Genomic DNA, 12611 nt, shown 5'->3' on the forward strand with positions numbered 1-12611 from the left:
TTTTCATAGAATCAAGTTATTTTCTCCATGTTTTACTTCTGAAGACAGAATAATGCTGAAAAATAATTTTGCTCACTAATCATAACTTCTATTTTTCTCTAAAAAACACTATGCAGAATAAACCACTATAAACATTTTTCATCCTGGACGTAAAACTGTAGCAAAAGATCCATCTTCAGGGCTGAAATATTGTTTACCAATACGTCTTCTATTGATTTCATTTATTAATTGATATTCAGTGAAAAGCAGACAATAAAGCTGTGAAGTAACTAAAATTCACAGAAAGTGTGGGAATATTTCACCTTATCATTAACACAGGAAACACTATTCTAGTAGTGTGACTGTGATCGAGGGAAGAGGTGTTCAAAATGGTAAATGATCAGCTCTTTAAAAATTACTATTCCAGCAACAGTGTGCAGCATACTTTTCTCTATTTCTGCTTTAAGGAAAGATCAAAACTGTGAGTTGTTCTAAATCTTCTCATAAACTTTTCATTGCTATTATGTCCAGTAGTCTGTAGCTCCCACTGGTCATTGATAAAAAATTGGTATGATTGTATTCTGACAGGGACTGTACCATTTCACACTATCAGAATTTTTTCATTATGAGACTAAAAGGGGTTCCTTTTTATGCTGAACAACTGTAGTAACAGAACAGATTGTACACAGTAAATTCTTAAAATCAGTAACGGCAGCAAGCACAGAAATATGATTTTTCATTCTACATTAATCAGAATACCTAGATATAATTTACTGATGTGGTATCATGCACAGGTTAATGTATTACAGAACTAAAGCAAAAAGCTCCATTCAATGCCCTAGTAAATGTCTTATTGTCAGGATAAGTTAAAGTTGGCTAAGTTTATTTCCAAAGAAAGGGTAGAAAGGTATATAGTGACCACCCATCAATCCAGCGATGAGACAACTGTTGCAATTTCAATGTTCATTGGTCAAGACAATGGTTGCCGTCTCCGTCCATTGGCTGCAGGGGAATCTCTGCCTTGGCTCCTGGAGCACCTCCTGACCCTCATTCTCCACTGGCCTAATAGGGAACCAGAGAGCAAAAGCACTGCAAATACTCCTCCTTTTCACAGCAGACTTAGAATTTACAGCTGCTTCTGAAAAAACATTGGTATAAGAGACGTGGGGATTCTTTATTTGCATTAAACACCTGGTGTAGACAAACTGTTCTGTAAAATATATCTCAGTAGCAAGTCCCTCAGGCACCTCTAACAAGTACCAGCAAAGGTGCTGCTTTCATTTCAATCCATGTATTTAGGGATGACACTGACTAATAATGGCCTATGATGTACTGTGGACTGTGTCAAAGGCATCCATAACCCATAACACTTCTTTCAGCCTGAGTTCAAGGAGAAAGAGTTTAATTGGTTTTAGCTATCAGCCAAGACTGGTTAAACTCATACTCTTTTTGCTGGCAGTAGAAGCAAGAGACAGGCAAAAGGTCACTGGACAAGGCATAATATTTTCACCAAAGTCATGCTTGGAAGCCATTGTAAAGGAAATGCCTCACTTGTGATTTTTCTGTGTGCTTATGACAATAGGATCTTGCATACAAATAATAAAAGCCATAAAACAAAGAAAAATTAATGGACCTTCTTGAACACATGCCAATCTTTAGGATTATAATAGCAGATGACTTCTTGGGAAATATGTGACAAAAACAACACTTGTAGAATTGTGTTGTCAAGAAGCCAACACACTTAGGATGGAGGCATTTTAGTTACATGTGCAATTAGAGCAGTTAGTCACAGCAAATTTGTCATGAGTTAAGTTATGAAAGGTTTTATCCCTGAAAACATATATTAGATGAAGGTCTGGAGAAGTACAACTATATTAAGGTATTCATGTACATTCTGCAAGTAATTTCTGGCAATATGAGAAATTACGAGAAATACGAGAAAGGTATGTTGCTAGTAATTGAAAGATTGCATCATCATTTGTTATTATTCTTGTCTGTCCTCCTGTTCTGTTCACCTGAATGGAAATGAAAAAGTAAGATATAAATCAATTAAAGTAAAAATCATACCATGCCTTGCAAAATGTGTAAATATAAACGAAATGAATGTATTTGAAATGCTATGTAATTTATCAAAATGAAGAAATATATTACTGCTTAGTTGCAGTAAAAAACATACTAAATACTGTCATAAATGTGAATTAAGTTAGGATACCTGCATGCATGATCATCTTCAAATCAGCATGTATAAAAGTAAAATTAACTCAATTTTGAAAGTTGTGATTTTCATATTAAGAGCTAGTATTCTAGATCTACACTTAAACGTCATTGCAACAGTAGACTCAAAACAGGAAAGCAAAGTGAAACCTGGAGTCTAGAGAAATGTAGTTAGTATTTGTCATTATGGATGTTCTGTTCTTTTTATTAACTGCCCTAGATCCTTAAGAAAGACCTATTCTAGAACACAAAATTTTTTTATTTGAGTTATTATGTTAATATCAAGGGATAAGCCTAGGAAACAAATATACCGAGAAGTGGTGTATGCTTGTTCTGACACTGTCCCAAGGCTAAGGGATCAGCTTTGCTATAGTCCTTAATTTCCATTTTGCCTGAGAAAAAAATTATTACCAGATGGCACATAGCTATTTTTACATGTTGTATGGCAAGATTCCAGCTGATAATTATGACATTACTGCAACAGTCTATGTTTTGTGTTGAATATTTGGCACTTAGCTTAGTAATCACTCCTTAGAAGTGTTTTCTTCTCTTGCTCTCTTTCCTCCTCTACCCTTCTCTCTTTTCTTCCCTTCTTTGCCTCTGTCATGTTCAGCTGAGGCAGAAACAAAATTCAGGAAACACTATCTAAGAAGGCAATAATTTTTTATGTAGTCTATACTTATGACAGGAAAAAACCAGACAACTTGCAACTAAAATCTCTTCCATTAAAAACTTCTAACTTCCAAAAATTGTGTGATTTCTAGTTTTGTATTATTCACTTCTGTTTTTATGTCTTAGACTCCATCAAGGGTAAGTTAGGAGAAATTGTTTCAATCACTGAACATCTGAAGAGCCACATGCTTCAGTAGTGAATTTGCTGCTAATGCTTTCAGGCCTGTCATATGACGACTATGTTACAGCATTCACTCACCTATTTTATTAGCTATTTTGCTTTAAAACCTCCCAGAGAGGCTGTGTGAGAGAGGGAGATTCTGAAAGCAAAGGTAGTTGTAATTACAGCAATTTTGTACTGTTATGTAGCAGTAAAAAATCTAGAATTGCAATGTAACACTGGAGTAGACATGAGTCTTAAAGAATGCTGGAATTAAGAGCTGTACCTTGTTAATGAGCCAACTCACACACATTGAAACAGGGAAAACATTACAGTATTATTTTATTCTAAGTGTGGAAGCCTGTCTTGATTACTTTACCTCGAATTTCTTAGAATCCTGCCTCTGTCATCCATTTAACATTCTTCAAAACACATTTTTAAGGAAATATATCCACAAATGCAATAAATAAGTGTAAGCAAGAAATGGGAGGGGGACATAACAAGAAAATGGAAAGTAAGTATTTTTTAGGATAGTTGCTATAGAATGGGGTTTTTTTAAATTGTTACTCATGATTCATACATGTTTACCAGCTTGTTTCCCAGTTTCAATAATAGAAAAAAAAGTGCTATGTGGCTTAAATGAGAAATGGTTCCTTGTGTATAAAGAAAGGCTTGGTCAAAAGCTGTGCATTTTCAAACTGTATTGCTCTTCCTAGACAAAGTGAATGGAAATCATGAACAATTTGGCGCTGTTCCTTCTCTATTTGTTTGCCTTTAGCATATACTTTTAGCTAACTAATCATGTAGAGTACCCTTTGCTATTCCCCACCCCAAATAAATTAACAAATTTCTTTCTGGAAATGAAACACTGTAACTTTCTCTGAGTGAATTGTACAAAGCAAAGTGAAACATAAAAATAGCATTTGAAGATTGCTTATTTCTACCTTGCCCAAAACAAAAATTCAAAGGAGCAAAGCTCCACACTTCTCTTAAATTCCTGGTATTTTGGGAGGTTTGGGGAGGGGAGGGGGAGTGGGAGCATCATCCAGTAGCAGATGCTCAATCCAGTTTGTAAATGCATTGGCCAGGCATAGAGAATAATTCTGAGGGGAATAGGGAGCTCTAGTTCTATTTCTTACAGAAAGCAGGAAAAAGCAAGTTTCAGAATGAGACAATCTTTTCAAACATTCAAAAAGAAAAAAATCAGAAGAATAATAGGAAGAGGCTATGCAGCGAGATTCCTTCTCTCGTTAAAACCAACCAACCAAACAAAAAATCCCCTGGTGTCTGCAGAAAATTGAAAGCTTTATTAACAACCTAATAAGAATAAAATGAAAATAATAGGCAAAATGCAATGACAGAACAATGCTTCTAAATCCTTGTCCTAATGAAAATATTAAAGTAAAAGCATTTACACATGTTAGACACCTCATATCAATGGACTCTGTTTTGCCTTTAATGATTGATCTCATTACAACTGAATGTGGCTTTAATCCTCTTGTCCTTTGCTGCGCTGAATTTGAAGATTAGCATTCTGAGAGACTGAGTCATCAGGTTATTCTGAACAAGTTGCAATCATTGACTTTGAGACAAGTTCTGATCAGTGCAATACAAGGTTAAGGTAATACTTGCTCTTCTTGACATTTTGCCTCTCATTTTCAGTTCAGGAGACAATCAGCTGGCTGTGAAAGATTTCACAAGTGAAGGTGTTTTAAAGCATTTTCTAAAACCAAATTAATGGCACAAAATAATGGGGAACCAACCTGTATAAGGCCTAATTTAAACATATTTTGCCAAATTAAAGCGTAGCCTTTCACCTGCAGTACTGAACATCCTATCCACATTTGTCTTTTCATTTAATTTCTGCGGAAAACTCAGTCTGAGATGTCTAAATACCCAAAGCAGAAGTCATGTAAGCCTGATACCAGGCCATATATCTTCTTTAGTAGCATGCTACCTTACTCAACAGGTGTGGAGGAAGTTCATGTTGTTTTAGTTTTCAAAGTGAGAGAGACTGCCATAATGATGGTGTATGCAATATCTTTGCTTACCAAGATTTGTTTTCCAAATCGAAGGCCATTCCTCATACTGGTGTTTAAAAGTTGAATCTGCTTTTATCCCTAAACACTAAGAAATTATTTTCAGGAAGACCTTTCATCTCTTGGCTTTGTTATATTCATCTTAATGTGTTTCACAATATGCTTATTTCTTCTGAGCATTGCTTCTTTTTGCTTTTGCATCCTGATCCTTTGCCAGAGAGTTTATGGAGGCTCCAATATTTTCAGTTTTTACTTTTTAGTTGACGTCCCTGATCTCTGTGTAGTTGGTTGGTTGATTTGTCTCTTGGAAAAGACTTTCAGTTTTCTTGGTTCTTTTCTTTGGTGTCAGCAAAAGAACTACTGGTATCTCTGTTTTTCAATAAGCATCATAACTGCACACCTATATGCTGCCTATACATATGCAGATAACTCCGTGCAAATTAGTTCCTTATACTTTCTTAGCAGGCATCACGATAGACAAAGGGATGTGTGTATTCATGCTCTCAGTTCTTACATGTAAGTAACCAGCTATTATACAAAAAAACCCCTCTTGAAAATAAAAACCGTCCTAATGACATGTTTCATATAGGAGTATTCTGCTCTATAGAATTATACAAGAACATGACATATAAATTCACACTATAGAATATGCTCCAATATATGAATATATTTTCAAAACTAGTAATGGATACATTGATTAGATAAAACAGTAAAGGCAAGTTTGAATCAAAAGATAATTTTACTGCAAATTAACCTCTTTGAAGCTTCAGTTATTCTTTGTTTTTTCACATTCTTGAGTTATTTTTTCCAATCTGATATCCAGCATTGGAAATTTGAAGACCTAGTGAAGAGCTAGCTACTAACAATAATATCTGTATTTTACAGATTTTTCTTCTCCATAAATTGCAAAATTATTAGTATTGTTTTAAAAGTTATAGGAGGGGAGAAAAATAGCAGTTAGATAAAATTTTTAAAGAGAATGCATTCTGCAAGAAAAGCTCAATGGAAAACAGTAGGGCAATAGACACACAACTCGTGCTCTAGCTCACAAGGATTTTGTATTACAAAAAACTTTTTTGACAATGAAGGTAATTTCAAAGCTCTTAATTGGAAAAGACCGCTTTAAAAATATTTTCTTAAGGTATTGAAATATTTTTAAAACTTCTAAAGTATTTGATCTTCATGGTTTTGGGATTTGTTAAAATGGTTTCCTAGATTAGATCTAGATATTAAAAAAAAAAGCTGAACTGGCTAAAAAAACTTAAGATTTTTTAAAATCAAACAAAGCTCTTTATTTATATTTCTTTAACCTATGAATTTCAGGTGTTCAACTTCTCAGCTGAACTGGAAAAGATTTTTACAAAAATCTTACATAGCAGAAATACTGAGTCCGTTATATCATACATCTGACTTTTCGCAGTGAGGATGTTCATAATGTTAAATTAACAGACACTGCCTCTCTGTCGTGACTGTCTACAGCTGACTCAATTGTCATTATCAACCCTGACAATTGTAGCTGAGGGTGAGATACATCAGATTTTTAAACACAAAATCTTGACTTCTAATAACAGTTTTCTCCTTCAGCATTTAGGGTTGTCTTGCATATGATGCAGAACAACACTTATTACAAAATCCCTTTTCTTTACCTCTTAAACAGATAGGGACAGAACTTCTGTAAGGAAAAGCTCTGTATGACTTGGTGAGGCAGCTGCCTATGTTATTGAGTTTATACATGTGCTATACTGGGCTTTTTTGATTGTCTCATCCAGAATTTTCTGTTTCTTGAAACATCAACTTGCTGACATCAGACAATTTAATAACAAAACAAAGAATGTAACCAAGCAAAATCCATATAACAGATATATGTGTATTAACCTTTATATTGCTCTTCTACTATTCTGTACTTCTTTTTCACCTTTATCATTCTGTTCACTCTGTGATTAGTTGATCAAATAGCTTTTAACAATTTTTAATGGCATAAGCAATTAAACCCCCAATTATTTAACACCTATTTCTCTGATTTCTGTGGTCTGTTATAACACAGTGTGTGTGTCAGAATTATACATACTACTGTAGTTATTTGAAACTTTGCTTTGTTTCTGCATGCAGTCTTTTTGTTTGTTGCATTTTTATTCTAAATAATCATAAAACTATTTTAAACAATTTAGAGGAGACCTGGCAGAGCAGACAACCTGCCTTCATTAACTGCCTGCCTACAAAATTTACACACATTTGATACTGTGTATTTCAAGACTCATTTAGGGTAGCAGGGGACAGCAAAAGCTGTTGTTTGGGAAGGAGTGTAACACTCAGTGTATTTTGAACTCTTACTTTACACCTAACATGGATTACTTCATCACTGAAATTTTAGGAATGTCTTTATACTGTCAAGATGTGTCTCTCCATGCCCACACGTATGTATACACACGTGCACAGGCACACAGATGTTAGTTAATACATGTATGTGTCTTCACCAGTTAACCTTTTAAATTGTACTTCTGTGTGTGTGTGTACTTTCATACTCCACTTAAAACTGCAGTGGGATTTCCATTGTAAAGTGTTATCACATCTACCAAAATGAGTTAACTTTATGGCAGAAACCTGAGCAGAGTGCAACTCTCATTTTAATATATTTGCTGCTAATTGTAAATTTCTGAGTTGTCCTTTAACTGTCTTTGACATGCACTGTCCCTAGAAAAGATTTAAATCCTCATGTCCCTCATGGCACACATGTGGATGCTTCATCTTAAGGGGCAGCATATAGAAAACCCACTTTATTGTCAGCTGAGTCTATCAAAATTTAACTTTTTTGCATTTCTAGGACTGAGAATGGGGCAGCTTATGAAACAAACATTGCCAGTAAACCATAAAGAATGTACCCGTAAAAAGCAAAGTAATGTATGAGTGTAATGAGGACTGAGTTGTTTCTTATAGCCAGTCTGGTCTGGACAGTGTCTACACAGACATGCAAACACATGCAGGCTGAAATTGTACATGATCCTCATCATTTCCACCTCTCTTTACACATCTACACGGACAAGGTGTGTTTTAATGTGTAGCAAGCCCAAAGTACTCTCATACAACTGTATATATATGCTGGTCTAGACTGAGCAGGGAGAAAAGGGTATTTGCAAAGCAGATACTAAAGCCAAGACTTCTGCCAAGTGATTTTTTCTGCTTTGCCAACAGCGACTGAAAGGAGATGGAGCTTTACTCCCAGCACCAGCCCAGCCAGCACTGTGCCAAAGGAGAAGTGTGAAGTCAGGTATCTGACCCGAGTCATGGTGACTTTCTAAACTTTGCCCCATATAGGAAGAAACACTTGAAAACTTGGCACCACCCTGTTTTAATCTGTGGGGAAGGCTAAAAAGACTCCTTTGAGTGAGTAGGACACATCATCACTGGAAATAAGAGAAGAAGGTGTCATGAAACTGGACAAAGAGTGAATGAAAGGAGGAGAGTGAAAATATAGGTGGGTTTTGTTATGGTAACATGAAGAGGGGAGAATATACAAGAGATATTAACAGAAGTGAGGACTATAAAGAAAAAAAGTAAGATTCCAGTAATTATTTGCTACTTATATCACTGAATTTTTGTAGATTTTCCAACTCTGAATTTTCACAGGCAATCATGTGTGCATATTAAGGCAAATACTTATATACTTATGCATAGTAATTAATTAATTAATTAATAGACAAATAAACAAATAAATTAATAAATCTCTGCATAAATATCTCTGTGGAAAAATATCTGTGTGTCTGTATGCAATTCTGCGTGTATAAAATTATGTGTGTATGCATATGCATATAAAATGTGTGTATACCTATTTTTGTTGTTTCACTGATTGGATTGACAATAATGTTCGCTCTACTTTGCTTAAGGCTGTGTAAATGGCAAATCTAATTGGAAAAGAATTACTATTTCTTTATCAGAGTTTTCTTTAGATTTTTACTCTCATGGTTGGTGGTTTTTTTTTTTAAAGGAGGCCAATCCTTAATACTAATTTTCTTGCCCTCAGTTCTCCAGGCAATCTGAGTGATCAACTATTCTTTTTTGTTACTCAAAATACTGAAATGTGACATGGCAAAGACGTTGTTACTATTGGGGCAGCTAGGTGAAATCCCCAGTGATCTGATCGAGGGAACCATCACATTATTTTTGAAAGAGGTAAAAAGAAGGATGATAGAAACATTGACCAATCAGTCTCTCCTCTGTGGCCAGTAAGATTATGAAACAGATCTTGCTGGAAGATATGTCAATGCATATGAAAGACTGGAGATAGGCAGCATGGCTTGACCATGGGTTAATTGCGCCTGACTAATCGAGTGGCCTTCTACCTTGGAGTGACGGCATAAGTGGACAACTGAACTCCTACGGATGTCATCTATCTGGACTTCTGTTAGGTCTTGGACATGTTCCCTCCCAACAGAGTTACCTCTGAATTGGACAGACCTGTAATTGGTAGGTAAACTGTTAGATGGATGGCCGCATCCAAACTAAGTCTCAATATCTTAAAGTGGAAACCAGTAAGGAGTGGTGTCCCTCAGGGGTCCATACCAGAACCAATAAATACTTTTACATAATGTGATCAATGACACAGGCAATGGTAGTGAATGCATGTTCAGCAAGTTTGACATCAAGCTCAGTGGTGTAGTTGTAGTGATTGTAGTTGGAGGGAAAGGATGCCCCCCAGAGGGACCTTGAAATGTTTGAGATGTGGGCCCCCATGACCCTCTGACCCTCCTAAAGCTCAACAAAGACTATTACAAGATCCTAGGTGAGGGCAATCCCCAATATCAGTAGAGGCTCTGTGATGGCTGGATTGAGAGTGGTCCTGCAGGGAAGGGATTCAGGATATTGTTAGAGGAAAAATCAGATATGAGCCAGCAATGAACGCTTGCAGGCCGGAAATCTGCAATATCCCATACCACTTTGATAGGTTTTATAATAAATTAGAGAAATTATAATGTTGGACTTAGAATGGAACATTTTTAAGGTTGACATTTGATTCTAATTATTTTATATAATCCATGCCTTTCCAGTGTGAGAACAATCTTTACAGAATTAGCATCCACATCCAATCTTGTTCTAGAATGTATTCAAAATTCAACAAGAGATGGCTCTGTTACATTTAAAAACAATAAAAGAAATTTGTAGTCCTCACCAGCAGCAAAGGCTTATAAATCCAGCTGGGTCATGGGACTACAACAGGTATTCAACACAGAGAAAGGCTGTTTTTATTGAAAACAATGAATTTTAAGAATAGATGCATGGATTAAAAACAAAATCATCTAAGGAGGAGAATTTAAGTATGAATTAAGTAAGAATTTAAAAGTAATTTTTTAAAAAATTTCAACAGTATTCTCAACAGCCATTCCGATTCATTTGTGTTTCTATACAGTGTGTTTGGAAAGGCAGAAAATGGTTTCTTGTTTTGGATGGAGGGAGATAAAAGATACAAAAAAGCCCTAGTTATTGTTTTCCTACTTTGCAAATGGATACAATGTTTGACATAGTAGATGGAAATCAGAGTTATTAATCCTATGCAGAAATTGACACCTTCGCTCTAATCTTCAAAAAAAGTGTTTTAGTTCCAGAGAGAGATGAAGTTTCAAAAATCAAGTCTTTATCATTCTTTCCTGATGGTTTGTTTAGATGTTTCCTCCCTGAACATGCAAGGCTGCACATATCTGCTTTTAAATTAGTATTTTTACATTATCACACAGTTAGTTCAAGTAACTAATTTTATTGTGATAGGAAGAGGCCATGCATTAACTGCTAATAGTGTACAGAGGTCTACCATTTCATGAATAGTCCCTTTAATTTTACTGCCCTATTCATACGGGAAAATACTCCAGATTTTGATTCAGCATAAAGCAAGATCCGCTTCCTACTACTCACCTCCACAGTTGTCACAAAAGACAGGGAATTAATAGCATTAAACACAATTCATGAATCACAGATAACTATAGAAGAATTAAAAATTTTTTAATCAAATTCCAAGACGTTAGGATGTGTATTAACCCATGCAAAAATAGTGCCTATAAAATATTTTAACAATAACTTTTAGTAAAGCTTGAATGCCTGGACACCCATTGGAAAACTAATGGGACTGATATTTTCCGATGTTAAAAACCACTTGTATATTTGGTTATTCATCAGGTGTGAAACTGATTCTAAGTCCACCTAATTAAATGGGAAATATTTTTTTTTTTTTTTTTAATCTATCTGGAAAGACCTCATCCCTCTCTTGCTGTAGTCACAGGGCTTTTCATTTTAGTGTAAGACCATGATCTGTCTACCATGACCCGGTAACGGTTTAGGAGAAGGCTGATAATATATTTACCTCAGTTTTTTGTGGTGGCCTGTGAACATACATTACAGAGAGTTCTCAGTAAGATGGGTCCCTAGTACCACAGGAGCCACTTTTTGTTGGGGTGGCCAAGGGGGCTTCTCCCAGGATGCACTGTTCTGTTATGTGAATCTATCCCAGTTTGGATTTCCTGGTTGGCTGTTAGCCTCTACACCCTTGTCACTCCCCCAGAGTTCCCCATTGGTCCCCGTTCTTAGTCCTGCCTTTTCCCCACCCCCAGATAAAACTGTGAGTTTCAGGATCATGTTCGTATTTGCCTCTGCAACCTTTGACAGTGTAGCAGCAATAAATGTTCCTGCCGGAACACATGCAAATGCTCTTCTTGACTCTTTGCTACCGACTCTATTACTGTACCCACCCATGCATCTGTGGGTGCACGTGGGACCCCACAGAGCCGGGCAGGGACGGTATTAGTTTTCCATGGTAATCTTTCTTCCCACGCCTCTCAGGTGGATGGACACGAGGATTGGGACTGGGGGAGCTAAGTCTCTCCCACTGTAAGACAAGACAAGGTTTGTGACCACCTGAAGAACCCAAAAGTCTATGGAAACTGGTGAGATGCACCCCAGAGTCCTGAGGGAATTGGCTGATGTAGTAGCCGAGACAATCTCCATGATATTAAAAAGTCATAGAAGTCAGGTGAAGACCCAGGTGACTGGAAAAGGGGAAATATACAGGGAAGAGGGGTCCAAAAGAGTTGGACAACATTGAGGGTTCAGTTCCTCGAGGCCCAAGAATGATGCATCCTAATGAGGAAGAAATCAGGTCAAAGGTGCAAAAAATCTCTGAGGGTGAATAAAGAACGCGTGCATTATTCAACTACAGGCAAGAAATACACAGGACATGTAAATGGGGTCAGGCTACTTGGAGTGAATATAGAGAGATGGACAGAGTAACTAATGTTGAAACTAGAAAGGCCAAGGCTTATCTAGAATAAAATCTGGCTAAGGATGTCAAGGAAAAAGAAAAGGGCTTTTTCAAATACGCAAATAACAAAAGAAAAAGAAAGGATAAAGTTGGCCCATTAGTTAATAGAGACAGGAAACCTGGTAACAGGGAATACAGAAAACGCAGAGTTATTAAATGCCCTTTTTGCATCTGACTTTACAGATAAGACCACTCCTCAGAAATCTCTGACCCAGGAGACCAGACTAAATGAATGCTGGGGGAAGAC

The sequence above is a fragment of the Corvus brachyrhynchos genome, unplaced genomic scaffold (assembly GCF_000691975.1).
Source record: "Corvus brachyrhynchos isolate BGI_N302 unplaced genomic scaffold, ASM69197v1 scaffold22, whole genome shotgun sequence".
NCBI classification, from domain to species: domain Eukaryota; kingdom Metazoa; phylum Chordata; class Aves; order Passeriformes; family Corvidae; genus Corvus; species Corvus brachyrhynchos.